The following is a 19,730-nucleotide window of genomic DNA, read 5'->3' on the forward strand; positions in this document are numbered from 1 at the left end:
TAAGGTATATTGTGATATCCCAACATATCCATGTTCCAACATGGAACAAACTTCAGCTTCACCTGCAACTAACAACGCTATAAGAGGGGCTGAGTAAAAGCGGTAAGATAGCCAAACAACGGTTTGCTAGGAAGGTGGGTTAGAGGCTTGACATGGCAATATGGGAAGCATGATAAAGCACGTGGTAGGTAGCGCGACATAGCCACAGAGCGAACAACTAGCAAGCAAAGGTAGAAGTGATTTCGAGGGTATGGTCATCTTGCCTGAGATCCCGCAAGGAAGAAGAACGAGTCCATGAAGAATACAAATGGACGTAGTCAAACGGATCCTCACAACTCTGGAACGAAACTGAAGCTAACGAGAGAAGCAACCCAGAAAGAAACAAGCACCATAGTAAACATCCATCACATAATCATGGCATGATGCACAACCAAGTATGATGCATGTCCATTTCAATGAGGCATGGCATGGCAAAGTGCACAAACAAAACTACAAGTTAAGTGGAGTTCAATATGCAACGAGTTGCATATTGACGGAACACCACATTCAAGTTATTTAGTTCGATCTTGTTTATGTACCCAACAATATTAAATGTTATTAACCATGGCAAGAGGTGAAGCATAATAAAACTATCCATCTAGGCTAGTTTAAATGAGGTCGGAACAACAAGCAACAAGTTCGGAAAAATCCTCATGTGCATATTTTAAAGTTGGTACTTTTCTGTCCTAAAGCATATTTTATAGTTATTAAACATGCAAAGTAATGCCACCATGTTAAACTAGGCATTTTTCTACCCCATTTACATATAAAGTTTATTAAATTTGGAGCTACGGTTGTTAAGTTGTGGAACAAATCATTTTAACATGGCATATGAGAAAAATTAAACAAATAGCATTTTACACATTTTAACATAGATCAAAGTGGCATATTATGAAACTGGACGAAAGTCTAAGAATTTTTCATATATAAAGTATTTTAATCCTATGCATGGTCATTGAGTTATGACATTCATGATGTTTGAGGGCTTTTCTACAAATATTTTTTTACTGGATAAATGTGAAAATCGTAGCAGCAGGGAAAAACACTATGGGACGAAACAGAGCACTAACAGGCTGCACAGGGCTAGGCAAAGCATAGCAGAAATACGCACGCAGCACGGGATAGGTGACGGCGCTCACTTTGGGCCCAAAGGCCGGCTGGCTGGTGGAGGCGAAACGGGCAGGGTTCACGCGGACCGGGACGAGGTTGGACCGGGTTGGTTCTCAGGAAAACCGGCTGGTTCGCCCGGGTCATGGCGGTCCAGGAAGGGTTGGAGGCGAACCGGCTCGGTCAACAGCAACGAGACATGTTCGCTCGTCTCTAGGACGAGGCCGATGTAGAGGTTGGGCATGGCGCCGGCAGGACTTGGCGCGAACGACGGCAAGGAGGGCGGAGGCCGCCAGGAACAGAGCAGATCGGCGCGAGGCTGGATGGATCCAGTGAAGAACGGCCAGATCTGATGGGATGCGGAGCTTGGAGACCCACGACGGCGAGCTCCAGTCTTCGGTCGCCCATGGCGGAACTTCCATGGCAGAAAGAGCGAGAAGGTTAGAGAGAAAGATGGATAGAGAAGGAGAGGGAAAAGGGCGGCCGGGACTCATCTCCGGCGAGGGCGGCGTCAAGGGATGACCGAGGAGGTGCCGGCAGAGTCCAGCGGTGTGGTCGGGGTCGCCGGCGGGAGGAGGCAGCGGGACGAGCTACGGGATCGGGGATCCTCCTGATCCAGGGTGAGGCGGCGGCATGGTGTGGGCGCCTCGTTCCCAGATCGGGGCCCGGGCGGGCCTCGGATGGGCCTGGCAGGGCCGCGGTGAAGTGGGGCGCGGGGGGGGGGGCATGCTGGGGTTGGCTGGAGCGGGCGCTGGGGCGACGTGGACGCGCGCGATAGGTCAGGGGAAGCGGCGCTGGTGGTCTCAGGTGGCGGCGGTGGTGGATTTGGCGGCGACAAGTGGCGGTGGGGGAGCGGGCAGGCACAGAATTTGAGGAGGGGGTGGGAGGCGGCTGGAAGATGATTGGGGGGCACAGATTTCGAGGGGGGGAAGGAGAATGCCAAAAATGGCATGTGGGTGAGCTTAAATAGGGTAGGCGCTAGGGTTTGATGGGTTTGAGGCCGATTTGGACCCTCCGATCGCAATTGGACGGCTCCGGACGGAGGGGGGAACTAGGTGGGGTTTGTGGGCTGTGTAGAAGGGTTATGCTGAGAGGAGAGGGGAGAGATGTAGCCCGGCACGGTTTCTGGAGACCGAAAACGTCCGACGAAAAGACTGAATACTATTGCCGCTATATTTATCCGTTGGGTTATCAAACAGACTCCGAATGCGATGAAACTTGGCAGGCGGCCTACCTATAACATAACAAGGGCGCACACCAACTCTCAACCCATTCCGAGAAAATTTTCCGGCCACTTATAAAATAATATTCCGGACGTGTCGCGGGCGCGTGTAAGTGTGGTTTGGCTCAAAACGGACAACGGAGGAACTGGGGGACCTGGATGGATGCAAGTTTTGAAAACAAGATGATGCAATGCACATGATGACATGACAGGATGAAGCACGCAAGCGAATGACATGGCAACAACAGCGAATAACTGGAAGACACCTGGCGCGTCGGTCTCGGGGCGTCACAATAGGTCCCTGTTTAAAGAATACCTCATCTATTTCCCTTCTTTCATTCATAAACATATCATTTTCATGGTCTAGCAAATATTGTTCTAAAGGATCAGTAGGAGGTACGGCAATAGAAGCAAGACCAATAATTCCATCTTTACCAGCCAATTCTTTATCATGGGGTTGTCTACAAAATTTAGTAAAATTAAACTCATGATACATATCCCGTAAACCAACAGAAACAATATCGTTGTTGCCGTCTATCTTAGAGTTAACAGTATTCAAGAAGGGTCTACCAAATATAATGGGACAAAAGTCATCTTGTGGGGAACCAAGAACTAGAAAATCAACAGGATATTTAACTTTCCCACACAAGACTTCAACATCTCTAACAATGCCAACTGGTGAAATATTATCTCTATTGGCAAGCTTAATTGTAACATCTACCTCTTCTATCTCAGCAGCTGCAATATCATGCATAATTTCTTTGTATAAGGAATGAGGTATTGCACTTGCACTAGCACCCATATCACATAAGCCATGATAGCAATGATCTCGTATTTTAACAGAAATAATAGGCATGCCTATAACAGATCTATGTTTATTTTTAGTATCGGGTCTAGCAATTCTAGCAGATTCATTGCAGAAGTAAATAACATGCCCATCAATATTATAGGCCAAGAGATCTTTAACCAGAGCAACACAAGGTTCAACTATAATTTTCTCAGGGGGGTTTGGTGTCTTAATATTACTTTTGTTAACCACCGTTGAAACTTTAGCATGATCCTTTATTCTAACAGGGAAATGTGGTTTCTCAACATAAGAAGTAGGAACAATAGGATCATTATAAGTAATAGTCTTTTCTTCAACTTTAATAGGTGCGGCTACTTTTACTTCTATGGGAGGATGATATTTAAACCACTTCTCCTTGGGGAGATCAACATAAGTAGCAAAAGATTCATAGAAAGAAGCTACTATCTCAGAGTCAAGTCCATATTTAGTGCTAAATTTACAAAAAATATCGGTATCCATAAAAGATTTAACACAATCAAAACTAGGTGTCATACATGACTCCTTACCATTGTCGAGGTCCCAATCTTCAGAGTTGCGTTTAATTATTTCCAATAAATCCCATTTGAATTCAATAGTCTTCATCATAAAAGAGCCAGCACAAGAAGTATCAAGCATGGTGCGATTGTTACCAGAAAGCTGAGCATAAAATTTTTGAATAATCATTTCTCTTGAGAGCTCATGATTGGGGCATGAATATAACATTGATTTAAGCCTCCCCCAAGCTTGAGCGATGCTTTCTCCTTCGCAAGGCCAAAAATTATATATATGTATAATTGCGACCACGGTGAACAAGATGCATAGGATAAAACTTCTGATGAAATTCCAATTTCAATTGTTTGTAATTCCAAGACCTCATATCATCACATAGCCTATACCATGTCGATGCATCTCCCCTCAAAGATAAAGGGAAGACCTTCTTCTTAACAACATCTCCAGGTACACCTGCAAGCTTAAATAATCCACAAACTTCATCCACATATATCAAATGTTCATCAGGATGTTTTGTTCCATCTCCTAAAAAAGGATTAGCTAGCAGTTTTTCTATCATACCCGAAGGAACTTCAAAGCAAGCATTTTCATTTTCATTTTCATTTTCAGTAGGTTCAGTAGGTTGAGGAGCAACTCTTTGCTCTACTGGTCGGGGTGAAGATACCCTGAACAAGCCCCTCAGAGGATTACCTTCCATGGTAACAAATGACAGTAAATTTCAGCATACTATATAAATTTTTCCTTACCAAATTCCACCTACCAAAGGCGCTTCACTCCCCGGAAATGGTGCCAGAAAAGAGTCTTGATGACTGTCGGTGTCAAAACCAGCGGATCTCGGGTAGGGGGTCCCGAACTGTGCGTCTAGGCCGGATGGTAACAGGAGGCAGGGGACACGATGTTTTACCCAAGTTCGGGCCCTCTTGATGGAGGTAAAACCCTACGTCCTGCTTGATTAATATTGATGATATGGGTAGTACAAGAGTAGATCTACCACGAGATCAGAGAGGCTAAACCCTAGAAGCTAGCCTATGGTATGATTGTATGTTGTGATTGTTGTCCTACGGACTAAAACCCTTTGGTTTATATAGACACCGGAGAGGGTTAGGGTTACACAAGGTCGGTTACAAAGGAGGAGATATCCATATTCGTATTGCCTAGCTTGCCTTCCACGCCAAGTAGAGTCCCATCCGGACACAAGACAAAGTCTTCAATCTTGTATCTTCATAGTCTAACAGTCCGGCCAATAGAGATAGTCCGGCTGTCCGGAGACCCCCTAATCCAGGACATAAGAAGTGGGAACAACAGCATCATTATTAGTGATAGTCTTTTCTTCAACTTTAATAGGTGCAACTACTTTTACTTCAATGGGAGGATTATATTTAAACCACTTCTCCTTAGGGAGATCAACATGAGTAGCAAAGGATTCACAAAGAGAAGCTACTACCTCAGAGTCAAGTCCATATTTAGTGCTAAATTCACGGAAAGCATCGGTATCCATAAAGGATTTAACACAATCAAACTTAGGTGTTATACCTGACTCCCTACCTTCGTCGAGGTCCCAGTCTTCAGAGTTGCGTTTTATTCTTTCCAATAAATCCCATTTGAATTCAATAGTCTTCATCATAAAAGATCCAGTACAAGAAGTATCAAGCATGGAGCGATTACTGAGAGAACGCTGAGCATAATTTTTTTGAATAATCATTTCTTTTGAGAGCTCATGATTGGGGCATGAATATAACATTGACTTAAGCCTCCCCAAGCTTGAGCGATGCTTTCTCCTTCGCGAGGCCAAAAATTATATATATAATTACGATCACGATGAACAAGATGCATAGGATAAAACTTCTGATGAAATTCCAGTTTCAATCGTTGGTAGTTCCATGATCCAATAGCATAACATAGCCTCAACCATGTCAATACACCTCCCTTCAAAGATAAAGGGAATACCTTCTTCTTGATAACATCCTTGGGCATACCTGCAAGCTTAAATAATCCACAAACTTCATCCACATAGATTAGGTGCAAATCGAGATGTAATGTTCCATCACCAGTGAAAGGATTAGCTAGCAGTTTCTCTATCATACCCGAAGGAATTTCAAAGTAAATATTTTCAGTAGGTTCAGTAGGTTGAGGAGCAACTCTTTACTCTACTGGTCGGGGTAAAGATACCCCGAACAAGCCCCTCAAAGGATTATGTTCCATAGTAACAAGTGACAGTAAATTTCAGCACAATATAAATTTTTCCTTACCAAATTCCACCTACCAAAGGCGCTTCGCTCCCCGGCAATGGCGCCAGGAAAGAGTCTTGATGAGCCACAAGTGTAGGGGATCTATCGTAGCCTTTTTGATAAGTAAGAGTGTCGAAATTATCGTTAAGGTATTCTCTGCAAGCACTGAAATTATCGGTAACAGATAGTTTTGTGATAAGGTAATTTGTAATGAGTAACAAGTAATGCATGTAAATAAGGTGCAACAAGATGGCCCTATCCTTTTTGTATCAAAGGACAAGCCTGGAGAAACTCTTATATAAATGAAAATGCTCCCAAGGACACATGGGAATTATCGTCAAGCTAGTTTTCATCACGTTCATATGATTCGCGTTCGGTACTTTGATAACTTGATATGTGGGTGGACCGGTGCTTGGGTACTGCCCTTACTTGGACAAGCATCCCACTTATGATTAACCCATATTGAAAGCATCCGCAACTACAACCGAAGTATTAAGGTAAACCTAACCATAGCATGAAACATATGGAGCCAAATCAGCCCCATACGAAGCAACACACAAACTAGGGTTTAAGCTTATGTCACTCTAGCAACCCATCATCTACTTATTACTTCCCAGTGCCTCCCTCTAGGCCCAAATAATGGTGAAGTGTCATGTAGTCGACGTTCACATGACACCACTAGAGGGATGACAACAGACATCTCATCAAAATATCGAACGAATTCCAAATTCACATGACTACTTATAACAAGACTTCTCCCATGTCCTCAGGAACAAACATAACTACTCACAAAGCATATTCGTGTTCATAATCAGAGGGGTATTAATATGCATAATGGATCTGAACATATGATCTTCCACCAGGTAAACCAACTACCAACAACTACAAGGAGTAATCAACACTACTAGCAACCCACAGGTACCAATCCGAGGTTTGGATACAAATATTGGATACAAGAGATGAACTAGGGTTTGAGATGAGATGGTGCTGGTGAAGATGTTGATGGAGATTTACCCCCTCCCAATGAGAGGATCATTGGTGATGACGATGGTGATGATTTCCCCCTCCCGGAGGGAAGTTTCCCCGGCAGAACAGCTCCACCGAAGCCCTAGATTGGTTCCGCCAAGGTTCCCCTCGTAGCGGCGGAGTTTCATCCTGTGAACTTGCTTATGATTTTTTTCCTCGACGAAAGACTCCATATAGCCAAAGATGGGCATCGGAGGGCCACCAGGGGGCCCACGAGGCAGTGGGGCGCGCCCAGGGGGTAGGGCATGCCCCCCACCCTCGTTGAAGGTGGGTGGCCCCCTCTGGTACTTCTTTCGCCCAATATTTTTTATATATTCTGAAAATAATTCCCGTGGAGTTTCAGGACTTTTGGAGATGTGCAGAATAGGTCTCTAATATTTGCTCCTTTTCCAGCCCAGAATTCCAGCTGCCGGCATTCCCCCTCTTCATGTAAATGTTGTAAAATAAGAGAGAATAGGAATAAGTATTGTGACATAATGTGTAACAACAGCCCATAAGGCAATAAATATCGATATAAAAGCATGATGCAAAATGGACATATCAACCGTGTACCGGGATGTGTAATGATTCAAGAGTGACATGTATAAAAAATTATGAGCGGTGGCTTTGCCACAAATACGATGTCAACTACATGATCATGTAAGGCAATATGACAATGATGAAGCGTGTCATAATAAATGGAACCAGAGAGTTGCATGGCAATATATCTCGGAATGGCTATGGAAATGCCATAATAGGTAGTGAAAGTGCGTTATATCGACTAGAGGGGGTGAATAGGCGATTTTTATGAATTCTTCACTGAGGAATTTCAGGGTGAGGAAATTCCTGAGTGAAGAACTACTTGTAGTGGAATAAGTACTCAAAAGTAAACATAACAGTGCATGAGCATGGTCTTCATGAAGAAATGAAAACAAGCACATAGTACAGAAAGCGTAAACACAGGAAAACACAGGATAAGACAAACAGATAGAAGAAATTGAACTGACGAAATAGAGAAAGTCTTTAGTCAAAGTTTTCAAACAGATATGAACAAGCACACAACACAGAAATGAGGAAATGGAAGGGTTGAGGAAATGAAACCAGGTAGCTTGGTGAGACAATGATTTGGTAGACCAGTTCCAACTGCTGTGACAGTTGTACGTCTGGTTAGGGCGGCTAGGTATTTAAACCTGAGGACACACAGTCTCGGACACCCAGTACTGAACACGTAGCTTAGGACACTCAGTCCTCACCGTATTCCCCTTGAGCTAAGGTCACACAGACCTCGCCCAATCACTCGTGGTAAGTCTTCAGGTGACTTCCAAACCTTCACAGACTTGGTCACTCAGGGATCCACAATTTCCTCTTGGATGCTCTAGACCACGATGCCTAACCGTCTGGAAGATGCACAGTCTTCAAAGGTAACAAGCGTCGGATCCACGCATGATCAATCTCTTCAGTGATGCTCAATCACTTTGGGTTTTTAGGTGTTTGGGTTTGGGTTTTCCTCACTTGATGATTTTCACTCAAAGTCCTCGGAGGATGGGATGCTCTCAAATGACAAGTGTCAGTTTCTCTCGGAGCAGCCAACCAGCTAGTGGTTGTAGGGGGCGGCTATTTATAGCCTAGGGAGCAGCCCGACATGATAAGACATAAATGCCCTTCAATGATATTACCGTTAGGTGGGTAGATATTTTGGGACAGCTGGCGCATAGCACAACAATGGTCGGAATTTTGAGTATCAAATTCCTCAGGGCTATCATGTTCCTCACTGTGTAGGCAATCCGCACTGGCGAATTCCTTACTCCTCAGTCAAAACAAATTCCTCAGAGACTAGAAGAACTTCGTCTCTATCACTAAAGAATATGACTGAACTATATGAGATTTCCAATGGCTTCACTCGAAGGGATTGGTAGGTGTAGGATTTGAGTTGAGCATCACTTGGAAATTTTTCCTTAGTATTTCCTCGACCCCTTTAACAGTACGATGTTTCCTATGACTCAAGAAAGAGAAAATGAAACTACGAAAAAAAAGTCTTCACGCTCCATGTTCCTCGAATGAATACCAAGTCTTCAAGGTCACACCAATTTCTTCACTTTCAAAATCTTCAGAAAGTCTTCAGAAATCCAAAGTCTTCAGTCGAAGAACTTCATTGTTAGTGGTCGACTTTCACTATAAATATCAAACTCCTCATAGACTTATAGACCTGTGTACACTTACAAACGCATCAGTCCCTTAACCTATAAGTCATCAATACACCAAAATCACTAAGGGGCACTAGATGCACTTACAATCTCCCCTTTTTGGTGATTGATGACAATATAGGTTAAGTTTTCAACGGGGATAAACATATGAAGTGTAAATACTAGAATTGAGGAATTTGATTGCAAGATATAGAAGAACTCCCCCTGAAGATGTGCATAGTGAGGAATTTGCTTTTGAAGCAATGTACACTTTGAAGAGTAGAATCATGGAGATCTCCCCCTATATCTTGTAATCCATACACGCATTTAACATATAATATGAAGAATTTTAAATGCATGATGAAATATGGTGACTGATGTAATTCAGCATGCGTGCATTAATATTAACGAGGAATAAGCATGCAAGAAAACACAGCAAAAGTATCAGGCCACCATAGAGTTTAAGATTACAACTCGATCCAGCAAAGTCTTCAAAAGAACGAGAGTTGTAACTTAGAGAAAAAAACACCCATATAGGTAGACCTGCTTGAAGATTAACTCAAATTTCTCCCCCTTTGTCATCGAATGACCAAAAGGGTTGAAAATGAGGACTAACGCCCTTGAAGAATATCAAGTTGATGGAGGAGCATCAGCATTGTTGGGGTCATTTGTCGTTGTAGGGCCTGCCGCAATGTCGTCCAAGTCTTCATACTCGTCGGTATCACGTGATGAAGAATATGAGCTAGTCACCAAAGAAGGAACCTTGACCTTCTTGAATTTCTTCGGTGGAGGTGTAGACCAGTCAAAATCTTCCTTGAGACCCATTTTCTTCAGATCTTCTTCACCATACAGATGTGATAGAACAGCCTAGGTGCGAGCGAAAACTTCATGGAGGTAGTAATGGTTTTTCCTCAATGCATTATGTGTAGCAGTCATGTTGTGAAGAATAGAACCAAACTGATGCTTAACCCATTTATGGTTTCGATCCACCTTCTGGTGAAGACTAAGAAGCTGCTCACGGTCAGTCATCACACGTGGAGCTGTGGCTTGAGGAGTAGACTTGGGTGCATTTGCAGCAGAATCATGAGTGGCGGAGTCATCATTGGTGGAGTAAGAAGTAGCTTTGCGAAACTGACCATCCAATGGACGAATGCCTTCATCAATGACCAGAGGTGCCTTGCCCTTTTCATCAGCTGAGGTATAAGTCTGCTTGAGGACTGCAATCAGGGGCAGGTAGCTGAGGTGATTCTGAAAATCAGCCTTGTAGTTGAGTGAAGACCTTGTTCTGAGAAATCTCATAATCCAAGGAGCATAAGGCTCCAACTCAAATGGAGAGAGAGCAACATTGGCCAGAGTCCTCATGAAGAAATCATAATAATTGATAGGAATGCTATGAATGATGTTGAATAGCGGATTCTTCATGATGCCAACTATTTCCTCATCAGATGAGTCGTGGCCTTTGATGGGACTCATTGTCCTCGTCAGAACGCGATAGACTATTCTGGGCACATACAATAAGTCCTTTACGAGGAATTTCTTCCTTGGGGCTTGCATGTAATGAGAAGTGAGTTCAGGTTCTTGGTACAGGCAGCAAGCTCCTTCACTGGGTGGACTGATGGGCAAGGCGTGAAGCAATTCAGAGGCCGGTGCCTTATAATGAGAATTATCGGACATCCAGTCCAAGACCCAGGTGTTGATGTCTTCAAGATCATCGGTGATGTGCAGTGTTGCATAGAACTGAAGAATGAGGCCTTCATTCCAATCAACAATGTTAGAGCAAAAGTTGAGGAGTCCTGTGTCTTGAAGCACATCGAGCACAGGAGTGAAACAAGGCAATGATTCCATGTCCACATGAGGAATATACTCATGGTAGAAGATTTTGTCCTTGTTGAAGAGTAGTGAAGAATAGAAATTGGCCTGGCTAGCAGTCCAGAAGCGCTTCCTCCTAAGACGAGCAGAGTCATAAGGATTGTAGGTAGTGAAGAATACATGCTCGCCAAAGAAGTCATCGGCCTTGAATTTTTGCTTCTTCGAGAAGGGATCCTTTGGCTTGGGGTGAGGAGTGTCAGTCAACTGCATCACAACCTCAGGGATCTCGATCTCAGGTTCCACAGGCTGAGGAATTTTAGGTACTTCTTCAGTGGCAGCCTGGGACTTCAATTCTTCATTTACATTTTCATCAGCACTAGTGGCTGGAATTTCTTCATGGATGGAAAGAGTTGCACGAGGTTCTTCAGATCCCATTTGTACTTCAGTAGCTACAGGGGACTGAGGAATTTGTTGAAGAGGTGAGAACAGAGGAGAGTTGGGGAGCTGACTTTTCCAAAAGTCATCATTCATCGCCGGAGTAGTGCTTCCAATGTCCACATCTGCATCTTCTTCTTCAATGCCGACCTCTTCAACAGTAAACTAAGGCATGGGCGAGTGGACAATTGGTGTTGAAGGGATTGCATCCACTTCAATTTCTTCATCCAACTGCTCTGACAAAGCAGAGAAGGATTCTCTTCATCGGATTCACTTGGAATCACATAGTCTTCATCAAAAGGAACAAGGTCCTTTGATGGCATGGTTGAGATAGGAACAACATCAATTGGGTTGTCAAATGAGCTAGTCAATAGCTTCATCTTCTTCAGGGCTGAAGAATCTGATGAAGTTGATGCCTTCCTTTTCTTCACTGCTACACGCTCTGCAGCCTTGGTCTTCTTCATATCTGATGCAGATGGAAGGATCAGAGTTGGTGTAGGCGCAGGAGGAGCAGAGGAATTTGGTTGAATTTCTTCAGGCACAACTGATGCAGTTGCCCTGACATCTTCACTTTCTTCAGGCACAACACTAGTGGTTGCCCTGGCAGTTTCTTTAGTGGCTGGAATGCAGTTATCAGCCCTGGAATTAGCATTTTCTTCAGTAGCCTGAGTGTCATCAGCGGTGTTGGCATTTTCTTCAGTAGGCTGAGCAGATGCTTCAACCTGAGGATTTTCTTGTTGCGTTGGGGCTACGACAGTGGAAGTGAACTTTTTAGTCAATTTCACAAACCTGACTTTGGCTCCAAGCCAGTCAGCACGGTATGCGTCAAATTCATCATTGAGTTTCTTGATCTCTGATTGAATTGTGACAAGTTCTTCAGTTGTCATAGAGACAACGTTCTTCTTCAGGAAGTGCTCCTTCTTGTACTGCGCTTTCTTGATCTATCTGGCCTTCTCAAACTTCCATTTTTCTTCCTGAATGAAGTGAGTCAACATATGACTTTGGCCAGGAGTTGGCTTGAAATCAGGCATATGAGTATTGGGGTCCTTGTGCCATAGATCAATGTACTCAAGGATCAACTTTAGATCCAAAAGCAGAGGCACACTTATGCCCTTGGCTCTAGCGGCCCTGACTTGCCTATCTCTGATGATTTCTACAAGTTCATCATCATCAGCTTCGTCTTCATCAGACGGCACTTGGAAGGCAACTTACCTCTTGTGAGGACTTGGGCGAGAACCTCGTCTAGCAGTGGCCTTTTTCTTCAGCAGAGAGGGGCTTGTTGAGGAATTTGGTGCAGCTGAGGAACTACCAGAAGCTCCTGAGGCAATAGAGATGCCTGTCGTCCTTTGGCATGTGGCGAGATGCGCAGGTGCTGAGGATTTGGTCGGAGCAGCTTAGGACTTTGGCGGAGGAGCTGAGGACTTGGGAGCAGCATGAGGAGTTGGCCGTGAGGGCTTTGAAGAGTCTGGCCGTGAGGGCATTGCTAAGGAACTTGGCCGTGAGGGCATTGAGGGTGAAGCACTTGGCTTGTGAGCAGGCTTCTTTGGCATGGCCATCTTTGTCTTGCTTGCATAGGCCTCAGAAGTGGCAGCAGCAGAATCTTCATTAAATTTCCTCACTGCTTCCTAAGCTACTTTGGCTAGCTTGGCCTGGCGCTTGGCCCATTCATCAGGATAATCCTCACCACGCTTGAGGTTAGTGGGATCTGCTTCTTGGCCAGGTGCCAATGGAGGTCTTGGGAATGGAGGATTGAGAGCGAATTTCTTCATGTACTTGGGAGTAACATACTTGTACTCCCTCCACTCTCTTGCCCATCTCCTCTCATTCTTTTGAATGTGCACCTTGCGCTGATTTTTGTCCTCCTCAGGGGGTGTGCAGTACCCAGCATAAATATCATTAGGGATTTCAAATGTTGTGTTGACCTCAGGCCTCTTTCCTCCTTTCTGTGGCTTCTTTCCATCAGCCATTTTCTTCAGATGAGGAATTTGAACAATGGAATTCTCTGAAGATGTATGCAAATTTTCTTCAAGGAATGCCGCAAATGAGTTAAGTTGATGAGAACCTAGTGATTCAGCAGCTGGCATGAGTACCTGTGAACAGAGTATAGTTGCGAGGAATATGGAGAGGTCATATGCGTTCTCAGAGGTTTTTCAAAAAGAACAAGTTTGAGGAATTTTACTAGATGAGTCTTGAAGAATTTCACTAAGCATTCTTTGTCTTAGGTTCCAGAGTTGTATAGATCGAAAATGCACACAATTGAGTAATCTTGAAGAAAATATAGCTTAGAGAAATGAATCAAGAACATATGACATGTGAGGTGTTCAGTGTGTGACGAATTTGAAGAATAAACACCTTTGAAGATTTTGTAGAAATTTGTCGAATCAAGGAGGGTAGTAAAAGTAACTTTTAATTACCCTAGACGAAGAACACGACAAATTGAGAGGTGTAGATGTGAAGTTCGTCAGTTCAGATCTTCCACGCCCTAACTTGGCAGAGGAAGACAGCTACGGCGGCGGTGGAGTGAAGAAATCCACAGCCGACGCGAGTACGACGGCGACGAGGTCGAGGCAGTGAAGCTCTTCCTCACCGGCGACGATGAAGTAGTGGCGGCGCTAGGGTTTGAGAAGCTTGAGCTGGAGTGAGAACGAACGGAGTAAAAGTGAAGTGAGGAAGGGAAGGTGTATTTATAGCCATGGTGAAAAAACTGTTCGCCCGAAGAAATTGGACGAACGTGCCCCTGACCCTTCGCATTCGCTTGACATGTGTCACCCACGTACTGAGAAGTGGAGATTGTGGGTGAATAGATAAGTGTTGTTGTGGGATGTGGAATGGTTTGAGCGGCAAAGCCGAAAATTTAGATAGGATAAGTTAATGTTCCGTTCGCAAATTCTTCAGCTGACAAGGGCATAGTGAAGATTTTGAACGAGGTTCAAATAGAACGCACATGAAGAATTTGTGAATAGATTGGGTTGAGTATAGCATAGAGGGGGAAGGGTCCGATCACATTCACATAGCAGAAAAGGCAATACGAAGAAATAGCTAACAGTGAATGTTGTAGAGGACATAAACTCATATATATATATATATATATACATATATATATATATATATACAACCCGTCTATTCTGATAATATTATCAGAATAGTTATTCTGATAACACTTCCGCACTGCATTCTCAATGCGAGGGCACTCTGCATTCTCAATGCGAGGGCACTGCCCTTTCTTTAGCAAGAGCACTGCATTACAAAGACTAGTGAACTTCGCGTCGCAAAAAACTGCGCGTAGTGTTTTTTCGGTACTGTTTTCGCTCTAATATTTTAACCGCTTATTGGAACAAGGCGTGTAATATACCGTTGGAAAGATATGGATTAGGTGCAACTTCGCCATGTTGAACACTTTTCGAGATTCCCCGCGGTTTAAGAGCAGTTTCAAAAACGGTGCGGCCCACGAAGAGTGGCAACGAGCGCACTTGTCGGAATGAGGCAAATGATATACTGTTGGATAGATATCGTCGAGACACATCTTTTTCATAACTATTGTTTTCGCTAATTCGTTACGGTTTAAGAGTAGTTTCAAATTTACTAAATCGCGGAATTCTGTTTTCGCTCTAGTTTTTGAACTGTTTGTTGAAACGAGGCGTGTAATATGTCGTTGGAAAGCTATGGACAAGGTGCAACTTTCATATGTAGAAATGGTTCTGAGATTCGTTACAGTTTTAAGTTAATTTTGAAAATCGTGCGGCAGACACGAGAGGCAGCAGTCGTTTTTCGCGAAATTTTTACAAACCGTTTGTCGAAACGATTCAAATGATATGCCGTTAGAAAGATATCGACGAGACACATCTTTTTCCTGTAGAACACTCTCTCTAATTCCTTACGGTTTAGGAGCAGTTTTAAATTTACCGAAATGCGGACACTCTGTTTTTTGCAACACCCAAATCGACGTGGCTACTTCATCCGACTGAAAACCGCACTGCATCGGACGAAAAACCGCACTGCATCAGACGTGTTAGAGAACTACATGGTTTATTTTATTCAAACGTAATTTTTTCAAGGACGAGAAAGTAGAGTGCACTTCACATCGGGTGTAAATGAACCACAACACTATCAAGAAGTGAACCGCATTACTTTTTTCGCTTTCGTAACAATTTTTTGCATTACGGGATGAACAACATCACACATCCGACCGCACTGTTTCAGAATGAAAACCGCACTGCATCGGACGGGCAAGCGAGCTGCATGGTTCTTGTACTCCTTTCTATTTTATTTTTATGAATAAGTTCTTTTTTTATGAACGAGAGTGGACCATAGAGAGTAGGGCAAGTGAACCACATCATATATCGAAGTGAACCGCATTACTCTCAAAAGTAAACCGCATCCAAAGATCAAACGCACCGCATGTGTTGATGTAGTCGACTGAGTTTTAAGACACATGAAACAAATTGCACTTCATAGAGAGGGGTAATGAGCTGCTACACAAAATGTAGCGAACTACTTTTTTCAATCGCCCCACAAACAAAACAAATTGCATCAGAAAAAGAAGTTAACCTCCTGTGGGGATTTCTTTCTTTTTTCTGCACACTGACATACAATTGAGGTGTGTTCGCACGGAAAGTGATGTTTACCGGACTGCATGTGTGCGCACCCCGCACTGCATAACCACTAAAAATGCACCGTCGCGCAACCAAAATCGTACTGCAATATCGATACAATTATTTTATCTTTCCTTTTTTTCACAAAGTGAACCACACAGGGATTTACAACGAACTGCACCTATATTGTAAAGAAGAATACAAACATTTTTCACTACAAAATTATATTGAACCGCTGAGGGTCGGCGGCGATGGGGCATGCGCCCTGTGCATGATGAGGAGGGAGTACAGGGGCAAAGTCGTTGTCCTCACGGTCAAATGGAAAGCACCACATGCGCCATATTCGCTGGCGAGAAGTGAGGAAAAGGTGGAACTGGACGATGCGCACTACACTGGAACCGCACAAAACCGAAATTTTTTATCGGACCACGTCAGTGAGCTGCACACGGGGCGTCAATTGCACTGCACGGCCACACGTGTCGAATGGGTCGGCCGTCAAAAGCTAGCAACAACACAAATCCATGGTGATTGAGCTCTGCGAAGGCACGGGACAAGGCGTCGGCTCGCAGGTCGGGCGACTATGTGAGAGGTGGGGTTAGGAGAGGGTGCATGCACCTTCACCCGGGAGCTCGCGATGGCGTCGCCGTCGGCCTTCTCGCCGGGATTTGGGGTGCGTCCAGCTCGCGGGGCACGGGTGTCGGATTTCGGGTTCCGGCAGACCCTTGAGGTTCGAACACTGGGGTGCGCGCGGAGATTTCCCTTCCTACCTACCTGCACCCCTCCGCCTTGCTAGGATCTAAACTATGGAAAGAACAACACAAGAGACGCAGGGTTTATACTGGTTCGGGCCACCGTTGTGGTGTAATACCCTACTCTAGTGTGTGGTGTGGTGGATTGCCTCTTGGGCTGATGATGATGAACAATACAAGGAAGAACAGCCTCGCAAGGGTGTGTTCTTGGTTGGGGCGATGAACTGTTGGGAGGAGCTCAGTCACCTTTCTCTCTCTCTCTCTCTCTTTCTGATCTTCTCTATCCTTCCAACCCTCCGGCTAGCTCTCTCTCTTCCCTATCTCTCTCTGCCTGCCCCCTTGCTCTGTGGGTGGGAGCCAACAATGGCGGGCTAATTTGAAGGGGGACAGCTAGTATCAGCTATCCTGACAAAAGTAGTCTTCTCCTGCGCAAAGCTCTGGTGATGACGCCGTCTTGGGCTCCACGGAGACCTCCGTCTCGTAGTCCTCCTGGTCTTGGTCTTGTTGCACCGAAATGGCAACCTTTGCCGGATGCCTCGGTACTCTGCGTCTGCACTTGCCCCCTTTGCACCAAAGAGGAAGGGAGGACACTGCGCGGGCTGGCACCCGCCTGGCGCCCCCGGTCGTCATGGCTTGCGTCACGGGCACCTCGTGAGGTACCCCGCCTTGATCTCTCCGCCTCCTCACGAGCCAACCTGACGAGGCCATGCCCGAGGAAGCTCCGCGTCGTCCGCCCCGCGAGGCTTGGCCCCTCACGAGGGACTTGGGTTTGTGTTGGTGAAGATGGGCCACGCTGGGGCCCCCTTTGAGCCACGCTGCAGGCCGCGGGCAGGCAAGTTTGGGGACCCCCGTTCCCAGAAGGCCGACAGTAGCCCCCGGGCCCAAGGTGCGCCCGGACTTGGCCGTGCAGGGAGGTGGAAGGGCAATAGCAAAGTGCCGCGGGCCCTAACAGCCTGCGGCCTTGGGTGCCGCGTGGCGGTTGGTTGGTCGTGGGAGTCTCCACTTCCCCATGGTGCCTCGGCAACTGCACGGATTGGACAAGTCCCTGCATGCAAAGCGGGTCATAATTACCTGCGATCGTGGGGGCCGTTGGTTCACCATCGCCAGTTATAAGTTGGGACCGGCGCGCGCCCTCCCAGTTCATCCCTCCTTGCTTCTCCTTTTCTTCATGGCCCCGTATAACACCCTCGATGCGGCTATATCTCCCACGTGTCGAAGCACGACTTAGAGGCATAACCGCATTGAAAGCAATGTCGCAAGTGAGGTAATCTTCGCAAACAACCCATGTAATACAATAGGGGAAAAGATACATAGTTGGCTTACAATCGCCACTTCAATCAAGTACATAAATAACATTACATCACCCAAACACTCATGACCCGACAACGGAACCAAAATAAAAGAAGAACCCCAAATGCGACAAAGGTCGCCGATCGACCCAAACTGGGCTCCACTACTGATCTACTAGAACGGAACAACACAAAGGACAAGATCTTCATCGAGCTCCTCCTAAGCTTGGTTGCGTCATCTACACGGTCTCATCGACACCTACAAGCTGGGTTTGGAAGTATCTGTGAGCCACAGGGACTCAGCAATCTCGCACCCTCGCGATCAAGATTATTTAAGCTTATGGGTAAGGTAAAGGTATGAGGTGGAGCTGCAGCAAGCGACTAGCATATATGGTGGCTAACATACGCAAATGAGAGCGAGAAGAGAAGTCAACGCACGGTCGATAAAAGTATGATCAAGAAGTGATCCTAAAACAACCTACGTTGAACATAAATCCAACACCGTGTTCACTTCCCGGACTCGGCCGGAAAGAGACCGTCACGGTTACACACGTGGTTGCCTCATTTTAAATAAGTTAAGGTTCAAGTTAACTACAACCGGACATTAACAAATTCCCATCTGCCCATAACCGCGGGCACGGCTTTCTAAAGTTCAAATCCCTGCAGGGGTGTCCCAACTTAGCCCATCACAAGCTCTCACGGTCAACGAAGGAATAGACCTCCTCCCGAGACGTTCCGATCAGACTCGGCGCACCGGTACAACAGGACATTTCGATAGGGTAAAACTAAACCAGCAACACCGCCCGAATGTGTGCTGACAAATCCCGATAGGAGCTGCACATATCTCTTTCTCAGGGCACACTCAGATGAGACATCCTACGAGTAAAACCAACCCTCAAGTTGCCCCGAGGTGGCCCCGCAGTCTACTCGGTCGGACCAACACTCAGAGGAGCACTGGCCCCGGGGGGGGGGGGGGTTAAAATAATGATGACCCTCGACCCTCGAGAGAGCGACTCCCAAGGGAAAAGTAGGTGGTGGTGAGGCAAATGGTAAAACCAAGGTTGGGCATTGCTGGAGGAGCTTTACTTAAGGCAAACTGTTAAGGGGTTCCCATTATTACCCAACCGCGTAAGGAACGCAATATCCGGGAACATAACCCGATATGACGGAAACTAGGGCGGCAAGAGTGGAACAAAACACCAGGCATAAGGCCGAGCCTTCCACCCTTTACCAAGTATATAGATGCATTAATTAAATAAGATATATTGTGATATCCCAACAAAATATCCATGTTCCAAACATGGAACAAGCTCCAATCTTCACCTGCAACTAACAACGCTATAAGAGGGGCTGAGCAAAGCGGTAACATAGCCAAACAACGGTTTGCTAGGACAAGGTGGGTTAGAGGCTTGGTTCAACAATATGGGAGGCTTGATAAGCAAGTGGTAGGTATCGCAGCATAGGCATAGCAAAAGAGCGAGCATCTAGCAAAGCAAAGATAGTAGTGATTTCGAGGGTATGATCATCTTGCCTGAAATCCCGCAAGGAAGAAGAACGAGTCCATGAAGAAGACAAACGGGCGTAGACGAACGGGTCCTCACAACCATGACGTTACCGGAAGCAACCCAAAGCAGCAAACACCTGAAAGAAACACACAACATAGTAAACAAACCAACACATGAACATGGTATGATATGCGAGATGCGGTATGCGATGCGTATGCATGATTTGACAAG

This window comes from Triticum urartu, chromosome 5A (genome assembly GCF_056163025.1).
Source record: "Triticum urartu cultivar PI428250 chromosome 5A, HENAU_Tu73, whole genome shotgun sequence".
In the NCBI taxonomy this organism is placed as follows: domain Eukaryota; kingdom Viridiplantae; phylum Streptophyta; class Magnoliopsida; order Poales; family Poaceae; genus Triticum; species Triticum urartu.